We start from the raw sequence: 13,067 nt of genomic DNA, 5'->3' as shown, positions 1-13,067 counted from the left end.
AACACCTCCCCAAGGAGGTGTCCAGGAGGCATTCAGACTAGATGCCTGAGCCACGTGATGTGGAGGAGAAGCGATTCCACTCCAAGCCTTCCGCGGGTGACAGAGCTTCTCACCCTTTCTCTAAGGGAGCGTCTATCCACCCTGTGGAGGAAGTTCATTTCAGCCACTTGTATTTCGGACCTTGTTTTTTCAGTCATGACCCATAGCTCATGACCATAGGTGAGTGTTGGAACAAAGACCGACAGGTAAATGGAGAGCTTTGCTTTTTGGCTCAGCTCTCAACGGGCCGTTAAAGCGACTGCAAAACTTCGGACGCTGCTCTGATCCGCCTGTCAATCTCATGCTCCGGCCTTTCCTCACTCCTGAACAAGACCCCAAGATATTTAAACTCCACCCACAGAGAAATGGCAAACTACCTTTCTCCGGTCAAGAACACTGGCCTCAGATTAAGCGGTGCTGACCCTCATCCTAGCTGCTTCACACTCTGTAGCAAACCAACCCAATGCACGCTGGAGGTCCAGGCTCGATGACGCCAACAGGACAACATCATCTGCAAAGAGCAGAAAGGAAACCCTATGGTCCCCAAACCAACCCCCCCCCTGCCCCTGGTGAGCATAAAATGACTTGAATCTTGCTTATATTTTGGCATTAGATGGAGACTGAAGCATTACCAGGTTCAATGGTATGAATAGAAAAACTAAAATATGACCAGTGTGTTTGTGACTGAAAGATAGAATGAAGTAGACATAAATCTGATGGAGAAATCAATAGAATCTGCAGTTTTGATCAGTTTCTATTGAAAAAGGCTGCATAAATATGACAGACAGCTTTCAGGTTCAGATTCTGAAAAAACGCAGAAACATGATCTGATGGAGGCTCTCATTTCTCCTCATTATTCTTCCAAACAGCCCAATCAAGTTGGCCCAAAGGCACATTGGCAGAGCAACATGTCTATGAAGAACCTACTCAGCTGTGCTACAAATAACAACAAACATCCAAACCACAACGCTAAACAATCAAGAACAACACAACTGTCAACATCCACAATCCAGCAAATATCCCAAACAGAACATTATTACCCACAATGCACCTGCACAGTTCCTGCAGCAGACAGGGTCTTTCCAAGAACTTTATTAGTCTCATCTTTTTAAAACTGGAAAGATTTTTCTTCAACATTTGAAACAGAAAACAGGAACTTAAAATATTTGACAATCCACTGAAGTCCATCAGATTGTAAAAACGTAGAGGTGGTCATTTGATGATGATGATGATGATGTGATGAAGATGAGACGCTGATGTCACTGATGTTCTGGCTGTTGATGGGCTGGATGTGGGTCCTGGTGGTGCTGAAGAATGAAAGATCCTTCTACAAAAATTGCCCACTTGCAAAAAAATGCAGACGCTTTTTCCCCTGCTCCTGCCGCTTCCTGCTTTATTTGCTTTTTAATCAATTAATTAATCATTTTTAATTATTTTACCACATCCACAAATCCTGGAATATCAGACTGGTCATCCTTTTTTGTGACTTCCACCTATACAAATCAATATTTTTACGTCTGACAAGCCAGCGACATGTCCGGAGGAGGAAGGAAAACAAACTCCCACTGTGAACGCTGTCGGATCTACCAACAAGAAATAAAAGAGCTACAAACACGGATATTTACCTTGGAAACTGAAAATGGACTTCACAAGACCCTTCCAGTAACATCGGGTGGTAAGAAGCCTGCTCTTACTACAAATGAGAAGAATAACAGTGACATAGACCTGAGTGATGTTGTGTCTTTTCCGAAACTTCGTGCGGAGGAACTCTGTGTTGAGCCAAAGCGTAAAGATGACAGAACATCCGAAATAAAGCTCACAAACAGATTTTTACCCCTAACACAATGTGATGTTAAAGAACAAAGTGAAATTGGACCACAGAATAGGAGTCATAATGTTGGCAACAAAGCACAGGCAGAAAGAAAATCTGTGCCAAACGTCAAGGTCAGAGATACGCTGCTGCTTGGAGATGGCGCTATCAGTGGAGTCAGCCACAGAAGAATGCAAACTTTATGTTGCCCAAGTTCTACTGTTCCAGTGATTACAGGACTCTTATCTAAAGTCTTGTACCAAGGAGTTAAACGAATAATCATCCATGTAGGTGCTGTCGATATCAAAAAGAACAATCTGAACGTCTGAAAAAAGACTTCAATACATTCTGGAAACGAAAGGACCTATTCATGGGAAGAGGCCCACACCTGAACAGAGGTGGAGCAAGAGAGTTAGTGAAGAACCTCCTCCACGCTCTGGGGCAAAGAGGCCAAGGCCCTGAAAAGGCAGTAAGGAAGGACCGAGCCAGTGTCCCAGGAACCACAGCACAACGGCAACAACAACTACCTCCACCACCCCCGGTCAATGACTTGGATCCAACAGCATCAGCACCACAACCACCTCCATCTAAGGACTCAGCAGCACCAGCACCACAACAACCACCGCCAGCTAAGGACCCAACCGCAGAACCACAACAACAACCACCAGATTTGGCCCCAGAAATACCACCGTCTGACCAGCTGTGGGCGCCCCCTGCTACATCTACTCCCAGTGAAGACTCACTTTCCTTTTCGCCCCCCCCCCCCCCCCCCCCCACTTTCACCCATGGCCCTACCTGGCCATTTTGATAGCCTGATTAAGTCAGGAATTAAGATGGCTCCCCTAACACCTGTGAGCCTCACACCACACAGGAGCTCTCCTACCCCTCCAGCGCCCCCTCCTCATCCTTCACCCAAAGTCCCTCCAACACGTCCTTCATCCAAACCCCCTCCAACACGCCCCCTCCGTCGTTCACCCAAATCCCGTCCAGCTCCCGCTCCTCCTGGTCCATCACCCAAACTACCCTCAACTCGACCTCCCCTGCGCGCCTCTAGACGTGCTATCCCCCAGAGCTAGGATGAAACGGGCCCCCAGTGTCCTAGGAAAGGTTATGTCAAACTGGGGCCCTGTGATGAACAGCTTCCTTCTGGTGCTACACCTGTAGTTGCACCAGGTAGAATGCAAAAAAGGGCAGTTAGACTGTCCAATCAAAGAAATCTAGTTGAAATCCCCTGCAAGAAGGTTTTGAACAGTCCCAAGGAGATAAGTTTAGTCCCTGCTGCTCAGCTGTACTCCCTCTGGAGGTCGCCCTTCCTTCTCTGTCCGCTCCCCCCCCCCCCACAGCTGTTTCTAATGATGCTTTGATTTGGATCCTTTTTAAGGTTTCTGTTCCTGTCTGTGTTTGTCGCAGCGTTCATTTTGGATGTTCTCTATTTGGCTTCGCACTTGGCATGAAATAGCCTTCCTATATTCTTCTGCCTCCTTGTCTTTCCTGCATCTGGGTTAACCCCCTTGGTTTCTCGTAACACAAGGAAACTAAGCTCAAACTTGCTGCACTCAATGTCAGATCCCCCCCAACCACAAACATGAATCGGAAATACGAGAAAATAAAAAGGGTGGAGGCGTTTCTGCACTGTTAAGAGACAATATTGCAACCCGCAGACTATCATTTGGTGTGTTTTCATCATTTGAGTATGTGTCCTTCAAGATTGAGTTAAAACAAACTCCTCCCTTACTCTGCATAGTCATGTACAAACCTCCTGAAGGAATTTATTTTTTGTGGTCCTTATTTCTCCTAGGCTTTATCTTATCTTTATTTCATTGAAGGTTTTCTTACAGGTTTACTGTGTGAGGTTCCCACACTTTGAATTTCAAAGGGGCTTCCTGAACATTGCATATGTAAAGAGGTTGTGATGCTGGAGTTTCAAACTCATCCCCTCCAGGAGAAAACAGTCTTTGATCTTCTAAGACCATCTGGAAGCCTTAACTGTAGATCTGACATGGACCAGAATTAAATTATCTCCAGGATTCAATTCTAATCATGGGAAACCCTGAAGGTGCCAACTCTCATGAGAGGGACAAACAGTTGGGACTGACTGCCTGTGGAGAAGGATCCGGGCAACTGTGCTGGACCCCCATGGGGACACAGTTGGTGGTCGGACAGTGGTCCGTCTGTGAAATAACCCCCCTGGACGTTTGAAGCAGGAAGCCAGGACCAAATGCTGACTCCTAATATGGACTGACAGAAGTAGGCAGGCTCCCTGCCAGCCAATCCGAGCGTCCAGAGGAGGAGTCTGGACGCCATGCTGTGTTACGAAGGAGGAGGCTGAAACCGACATGATAAAACAGCTGGACGGAGGAACTTTCGCTGTTCCCAACAGGCTGACACGTTAAGACGTTTGTAATTTGGCGCTGTGCAAGCTCTGAAACTTTGGGAAACCGGATATCTGTTATATTTTGTTTTACTCTGTTTTTAGAAATATTGTTAGGGAAATAAATGTGTTAATCTTTAATCCGGCCGAGTCCCGTGGTTTCTCCTTCTCGACTTTATTGAACATGCAACAAGGAAATTAATCTCAAAGCGACAGATTATATTTTCCTACACTCCTCAGCACAGCCAAAGTTTCATTGATGATTAGAGATGGGTACTGTGCCCCGGTATTGAACCAGCCCCGGGGCCGCATTCTTCAAGACCGCAGTATCGTTAAGATCTGACCTGAACGGTTCTGCTATCAGTACTGGAGAAGTTACTTTCTTTTTTTTTTTTTTGTGTCCCACAAGCGCTATCTGCCATATTTAACTCACCAAGTCAGTCAATTTCCGTTAATTAATGATGACATTAATTTCGGTATTCTCGTTGAAGATGAGAGCTCTGTCTGTCTATTTGTGTGCACGGGGGGCGGGGCTGTTTTTCAGACAGCACGCGCCGCGCGCGCACACACACAAGACAACGCAGCGCACACACAGTCAGTGGCGATCTTGTAGGGGACACGTGAGCGCCCTAGACTAAGATCACCCGTTTCTGTGTAAAATTAATGAAGTTTGCATCAAGGAGCCCCTACCATGCTGTCACCTTGCTGCTACGATGACCTTATGTTGCGCTGTTTTTGTAGAACACGCTGGAGCGGTGTGTTCTACACAAAACAAACAGGTAGAGAGGCGGAGCTTAGATTCACCGCTTATGATTCCAGACCCGCGACAAACTATCAGCTGCTTCCTAATATTTAATAATTATTAATGACTAATGATAGTTGTTATCAGTAAAATTAATATAATTTATTGGGTTTACTGGATTTAAAGAAAAATAGATAAATAGAAAGGAGTCTGCATCAAAGTGAATTTGTTTCCATCATCTCACTCAATCCAAACTCTGGTGTTTGACAGATGGAAAAAGTCTATTCAAGGTTGTGAAAAATTGACAAAAGATCAAAGGAAACATCACACTTATGAAGAATGAAAATAATTAGATTATATAATTAAATAAATATCCTGTCTGGAACATTCTCATGTATAAAGTAAAATGTTTTGTTAAAAAAAACAGTGTTGTTGCACAATGAGGAAATAAAACACTTTATGTTCTTAATTTGTTATTTATTTATTTATTTTTCGTCCTCAAAAAGTATCGATAAGAGTACCGATAAGAGTACCGGATCGATAAGCAGTATCGATAAGAGTAGTAGTACCGTTAAAACCTTAACGATACCCATCCCTATTGATGATTTCACTGAAATGCTCTCAGTTGTGTGCACAGACTTTGATGGTCTAGTCATTACAGGTGATTTTAATGTTCATGTTGATAATGTCAATGACAGAAATGCAAAAGAGCTCAATGCTGTCCTTGAAACCTTTGATCTAATTCAGCATGTGAGTTGCCCCACCCACAGCAGAGGGCACACTCTGTACCTGCTCATCACAAAGGGGGTTAATATTCACAATGTCAGTGTGGTTGATGTCGCCCTCTCTGATCATTTCTGTGTATTCTTTGACCTGTCTGTTGCTCCCAAACCACCGCCTGGCCCTGCAGTTGTCCAAAGGAGACAAATAAATGAGAGCACTAGGGCACAGTTTGTAGAAATGATAGACCCTGAAAACGCCTCTGGTGCCAATGTTGATGAAATGCTGAAGTCTGTTACTTCTAGCATCTTGAATGTTCTGGATGCCATTGCCCCTATGAAGGTTAAATTGAGAAAACATAGACAGAAAGCTCCCTGGAGGAACGATGATCTAGTCAGGGCACAGAAAACAACAGTGCCGCAGAGCTGAGCGAAAGTGGCGCAAGTCAAAACTCCAGGTTCATTATGGAATGTATAAAGGGGAGTTGTACGCTTACAACCAGATCTTATACAGAACAAGAGAAAGGTACTTCTCTGAAATAATTGGAAGTTGCAGCAGCAACTCTCGTGTCCTGTTCACAACAGTAAACAGATTAACTAACCCTCCAACCCAGCTACCAATAGAACTGGTTTGCACACCTAAATGTAATGAGTTTGCTGTATTTTTTAATGACAAGGTTCAGGGCATTAAAAAAGCCATCAACTCCACAACACATATAACTATCGAACGGCCACCTACTCACTCTAAGCTGACTCACTATGTACCTGTCACTGACCAAACTGTCCAAGAGACCATCACCCGTCTGAGCTCGTCTACATGCTGCCTTGATGTGTTACCCACTAGATTTCTAAAGTCTGTCCTGAACAGTGTGTTGCCATCAATTACTCAAATAGTTAACATGTCTCTTCAATCTGGAATATTTCCAGAGGCCTTAAAAACTGCAGTCATTAAACCTCTCCTGAAGAAGAGCGGTCTTGATCCCACTGTACTGAATAATTACAGACCCATCTCTAATCTGTCATTTTTAGGAAACGTCCTTGAAAAACTTGTGTACCATCAGCTCACTGACTTTCTCTTATTAAACAATTCATTTGATGTTTTCCAGTCAGGTTTTAGACCCCATTATAGCACAGAAACTGCTCTTATCAAGGTAACCAACGACATCCGCCTGAACACTGATGATGGCAAAGTCTCTGTCTTAATCCTGCTAGACCTGAGCGCTGCCTTTGATACTGTTGATCATGGGATCCTTTTGCACAGACTCCAAGACTGGGTTGGCATCTCTGGATCTGCCCTAAGTTGGCTCAAGTCTTATCTAGAAGACAGGAAATATTTTGTTGAAATTGGGAGTTGTGTCTCAGACTACATGGGCTTGAATTGTGGTGTGCCCCAGGGATCGATCCTGGGACCCCTTCTGTTCAACCTCTACATGCTGCCACTAGGGCAGTTAATACGCAGTAATAACATATCTTATCACAACTATGCAGATGATACTCAGATCTATGTGTCACTGACAACAGGTGAATATGGGCCGGTGGATTCTCTCAACCACTGCCTCCAACAGATCAGCGCGTGGATGCAGAACAACTTTCTCCAGCTAAACTCAGACAAGACCGAAGTTATTGTTTTTGGCCCACAGAAACAAAGAGAAATTGTCAGCAGCTACCTTCATTCTCTGTCTCTTAAACCCTCAAATCAAGTCAGAAATCTAGGGGTAATCATGGACTCTGACCTGAACTTTAACAGCCATATCAAGTCAGTAACATCAGCGGCATTTTACCACCTGAAAAACATTGCCAAAATCAAAAACATAGTGTCAAAGCCAGACCTGGAGATACTTATTCATGCATTTGTCTCCAGCAGGTTAGACTACTGTAACGGCCTGCTCACCGGCCTCTCCAAACGAGCTGTAAAACAGCTTCAGTACATCCAGAATGCTGCTGCTCGAGTCCTGACCAGAACCAGGAAGTATGATCACATTAGTCCTGTGCTCAGGTCTTTGCACTGGCTCCCTGTACCTCAAAGAATAGACTTCAAAGCAGCTCTGCTTGTGTACAAGTCTCTCCATGGCCGAGCACCAAAGTACATCTCTGACATGTTAGTGCCATATGAACCATCTCGTACTCTGAGGACCTGAAGTCGTAAGACAGGCCTCTTCTGTGATCATGTTCAAATCTAGACTTAAAACATTTCTGTTTAGCCGTGTATATGACTGAAAGGTCCTATCTGCACTTTACTTTCCTTTCCTTCCTTTATTTTTAAATCAATTTTCAATTTTTTTATTTTCTTTTAAAGTAAAGTTTATGTTGATTATTTCTATGATGTATTGTGATTTTAATGCATTTTTCTGTTTTGTGAACCACCTTGAATTACTTTGTGTACGAATTGTGCTATACAAATAAACTTGCCTTGCCTTGCCTCTGTTGTGACCTGATGGACTTCGGTGCACATTTTGACAATTCCCATACTTGTACAGGCTTGAAATCCTAACAGCTGCTGCACGTCCTTGTCTATTACGAAAAAGGACAGGAGGTGTTGCTGTCCTCTGAATATGCAGGAGAGCCTGATCTTCCCAACTGTTTCAATTTTTGTCCCTCCATATGCGATGAGATTGACAGCACTGCTTTGTTTGAATACGTGTTCCTCGTCTCTGATGGCTTCAAATATTTTTAGAGGTAGTACATTGCACTTGGCACCTGTGTCAACTTTCATGTCAATCGCTATGCCTTTCACAAGTAAGGTGATGGATCCTTCATTCTTGTTATCTTATTTAGAAGTTACACAGTCAATCTCGACACCATTTACATAAAACGTGTCATCAAAATCCTCTTCAGGCTGCTCTGTTCCGACATCATGCACATATTGCTTTGGAATTCTCCTGAATGAGCTCTTTGGAGTTTTGCTCTTGCACTTACTTTTGTAATGATTGAGCATTTTGCACTTGTGACACTGCTGTCCGAAAGCTGGACACAATTCTCTCTTTGCAGCATGAGAACCACCGCAGTTATTGCAGTTCAGGATCATGCATGCAGATGGCTTTGCTTTAGGCTTTTGTTGTTTATCAGGCATCGAGTTTAAAGCGTCAATATTTGTGACTTGGCTTGCCAGCGTCCTGCTGTTTTCCTCTGTCATTTCATGAATACGACACACTGAAATGGCTTTTGTTAATGTTAGCTCACTGTCTCTTAACAGGGATTTTCTTAGCGTGTCGCTGCTGATGCCACATACAATCCGATCGCAGATCAGCTCCTCAGTTAGGTCGCCAAAGTTGAAGCTTTTAGCTTTAATTCTTTAATTCTAATTCTAAATCACTTATGAAAGACTCAATGCTCTCACCTTGTTTCTGATTTCTGGAATGAAATCTGAGTCTCTCCATTGTCCTGTTATTTTGAGGGTTGCATATTTCCCGGAATTTCCTCTTCAAACATTCAGGGTCCTCCCTGGACTCTGCCTGCATGACGACATCACCTGCCTCATCGCGCAGCTCTGCAGCGTACATGAAGGAGCGTTCGCGCTCTATGGCGTCCGGCCCAGCAATATTGAGCAGGATGTAGGCTTTGGTCTTTTCTGGTTTGTCAGCATGTGCGGCGGCAATAAAAATATCAAACTCCCGTTCAAACACACGCCAGTTTTCCGCAACATTTTCGTCAAAAATCAAGGGATCGGGTCTTCGGAATCCATCCGCCATGTTGAGTGAGCAGACGAGCGGGTAACACGACTCACCGCGTGATAAAAAAAAACTTCTCTGCCTCCAAAAAAGGGTCCGAGGCGATTAGTCCGTGACTTCTTCTGACACCATGTAGATTTCTCCCAAATCTCTGTATGTTTGTGTTAGTCTAGGGTAAAAACTAGATGTAGCTAGAACACTGCTTTAATGTCGAGCATGCAGCCATCATACATCCAGCAACAGAGCTAAACTTTCTACGGTGTCCTGTAAGGGTTTAAAATACAGACATTCTACTGAATGATCTACAATACTGTATTTATTTCTGGAAAATTCTTCATTCAAAAGAGTAGATTTTTTTTAAAACCAAACCATTATTCACTACATTTAAGAACTGTTTATATTTTAAATCACTAAAATACATGAAAAAAAGAAATAAATAAAACTGTCCATTTTCATTGAAGATCACATGTTGTATGACAATCCCTAGTATTGTGAACTACAATTCTAAATTTATTTTTTTAGTTGTATATATTTCTTTTTTTATTTCTTTCTGTTGTAGTTATGTGAATGTGTATTTCATCTTTTGATGTTCAATAAAAAATAGAAAAAAAAACAGTACCTGTAAGGCTAACCAGAAGTGTCCAACAGGAAGTGGGCGGTTCCAATAGCCAAATGCTGCACATGACAATTCCCCCCCCCCCACTGTACCTGAGCCAATTAATGTGTTTTAAGAGTGAAGTCAAATGAAATGTATTCAGAACCCAAGTCCTTTCATTAATGACATTTGTAAATCTGCTACAAAATGGTTACTGATATAGGGTCTAGATTCTTGATTGCCTTGAATTTTAATTTACACTGAAAGTTTTTTTTATATTTTTATGTGTATAGATTTTTTTGTTTTGTTCTTTGTTTTTTGTGAAGAGATGTGGTTTTAGTCATTGGGTGGTTGTGTCTGCGAGAGTTTTGTAATTATTTTTAAATATAAGTTAAAAACAAAAATTAAAAAACCTGAGCCAAGTAATCCTGCCGCAGCTCAATCATTGTTGTCTTTTTTACACGAGAAGAAAACAACACAAACATTTCTACAGTGAATTTATTCAGTTTAACATCAGGTATTTCTGCTTTGCAGACCTGCAGACAATGACAAAGGGTCAAACTAAACCAGAAATAATTGTTGTTCTAATGTGAGACTTCAGATAAACTGAGGTTGGATGGAAAAATTATGTTATATATTAAAAAAGGAGGGGGCGCTAGTGCGCAGCTGTAAGATGTAAACGCGTTTTCCACGGCTCTCCACCGAAACTCGAACTTTTTCATTATACACCACCTTAAACTTTTTCTACTTTTCGATATTTTTGTAAGTAGACGCGCCGCTTCCCATTGCGGTATTTTTTTTTTTCTTGCAATGCCGCCGAAAGTGAAACCTTTGAACAAGACGGGAACCCTCGAGGGATATGTTAGCAACGCGGCTAGCGGTGCTAATGCTAACACTAGCATTACAAGCGAGTCCTCTCCCAAGACTGCGGCCGACCCCCGTGAAGACAAAAGCTATGCTTTGTGCAAAGAGATGTGTCGGGAGATGGCCACCACCATACTCGGGAAAATTGATGAGCGGTTTGATGCTCTGGAGTCCAGGTTTCAGTCCATTCACTTGGAACAAGCGGACATAAAAGCTCGCCTGGAAAACCAGGAACATGCGACGAGCGCGCTGGATGAGAGGCTGGAAGCATTGGAAGCCAAGTGTACGGGTCTAACGGAGTACACACATCAGCTTCAAACCAAACTGCATGACCTGGAAGCACGTTCTCGCAGGAACAACATTAAAATTGTCGGCATACCGGAAGGTGCGGAAGAAGGCAAGATTACGGAGTTTGTTTCCAGACTTATCCCAGAACTACTGGGAAAAGATAATTTCCCACATCCAGTGAAGATGGACCGTGCACATCGCTCTTTGCAACCAAAACCTGCTGCGGGAGCTAAGCCACGCACCATCCTGGCCCGAGTTCATCACTTTCAGGAGAAGGAGCTGATCCTGCGTTGCTGCAGGATTCAAAGAGGCTGTGAGTACAAAGGGAGCAAGATTCACATCTATCCTGATTACACCAGCGAAGTTATGGATCAGCGCCGTGCTTTTGGAGATGTGATGCGAGCCCTGCGCAGTGATGGGATTAAACACGTGTTGCGGTATCCTGCAAAGCTCCATGTGTACTGGAATGATGGACAGGCGCCCTCTATCTTCAACAACGCAGAGGAGGCAGCGCGCTGCGCAAAGAAACGCAAGTCACCTGTGAGACAGTAAGGTCTCTGCTTTGCTCCACAGTTTGACTGAACAAGTTTGAGGAGTTACTTTAAATGCGCTATGCGCACTGATATGTCAGTCTGGCAGGTGTAAAAACTGATCGACAATTAATGCGGATATTTATTCTATGTTGGTGGTGTGTAAATACTTTTATTTTAATATGATACCATGGTGGTGGGTGTTTACCGCTCTTACTATTTGTCCGGCAGCTCCTGGTTTAGTGAAAGGGGAATGTTATGCGTCAAGTTCAGGACGCATTCATTGGGGAGGGGGGAGGGTTTGTTTTGTTTTTTTCTTGTTCTATGGTTCAGATGCAAAAATTGCATTATTTTTTCTTTATGTCTCATTACTGCCAGTTTTGACTAGACTGTTAAGCATATTAAACCTCATGTCAGTCATTCTTTTCTCATTGTCCTCATCAGAATGCATAGATCACAAAGTAACGTGCATGTAGGAAACAGAGAATTACAGATGGTGTCCTGGAATGTTAGAGGGCTTGGTTCAATAGTAAAAAGGGGGAAAGTATTCAAACATTTGAAATCTCTTCATGCGGATATAATTTTTCTCCAGGAAACCCATATTAAAGGTACAATGCAGCATATTTTGAAGTGTAACTGGGTGTCTCAGGTATACCAGTCATCTTTTACATCACATGCCCGAGGAGTAGCCATATTATTTAGGAAAAACGTTCCTTTTCAATTATCATTTGTGAAAACTGATCCACAGGGCAGATTTGTGATGATCTCAGGCCTGATAGATTCCTTTCCATTAACCTTCTTAAATGTGTACGGCCCGAACACGGATGATCCAACATTTTTCAGGAAAGTTTTTGACTTCTTGCCAGATGAAAGTGACTCAAACATAATAATATCAGGAGATTGGAACTGCTACTTAGATCCTTTCCTTGACCGTCTATCCTCGCGCCCTCCTCCAGAAAGTGTATCACTGCGGGTTTTACACAATCTCATGAAAAATAGAAATTTAGTAGATATTTGGAGAATTCAACATCCCACAGATAAAGATTATTCTTTCTTTTCCAGTGTGCACAAATCTTATAGTCGGATAGATTATTTTTTAACCAGCTCTAACCTTATTTCACAAATCACAAATTCTAAATACCATAACATTTTGATATCAGACCACAGCCCTGTGTCTATATCACTGTCCCTAAATCTACCTAAACAAAAATATTCCTGGCGCTTCAACCCCACCCTTCTTAGCGATGAACATTTTAGTAAACATATTGCTTTTAAACTTAAAGAATTTATTGAAATTAATGATAATGGGGAGGTGTCTGACTCAACGCTGTGGGAAACACTGAAAGTTGTTATACGTGGTGACATTATTTCTTATACCTCAGCTCTCAAAAAGGAAAAAAATAAAAGGCTTTCTGAAATTAAAATTGCCCTTTCTATTCTA

The 13,067-nt window shown here is 42.7% G+C and overlaps 2 protein-coding genes across 3 annotated transcripts in view; one reads left to right on the top strand and one right to left on the bottom strand.

Moving 5' to 3' along the window:
* LOC144989040 (NLR family CARD domain-containing protein 3-like) overlaps positions 1-13,067 on the bottom strand; it is a 228,514-nt gene that overhangs the window by 128,192 nt on the left and 87,255 nt on the right. The window lies entirely within an intron of this gene.
* Positions 1-13,067, top strand: part of LOC144989115 (uncharacterized) — a 79,330-nt gene that overhangs the window by 47,959 nt on the left and 18,304 nt on the right. The gene's annotated exons all lie outside the window — the stretch shown is intronic.

This window comes from Oryzias latipes, chromosome 2, assembly GCF_053564925.1.
Source record: "Oryzias latipes strain Hd-rR chromosome 2, Olatipes_Hd-rR_3.1".
Classification (NCBI taxonomy): Eukaryota; Metazoa; Chordata; class Actinopteri; order Beloniformes; family Adrianichthyidae; genus Oryzias; species Oryzias latipes.
Note: the sequence above shows the minus strand (reverse complement) of the source record. Positions and strands in the feature narration are given on the sequence as shown.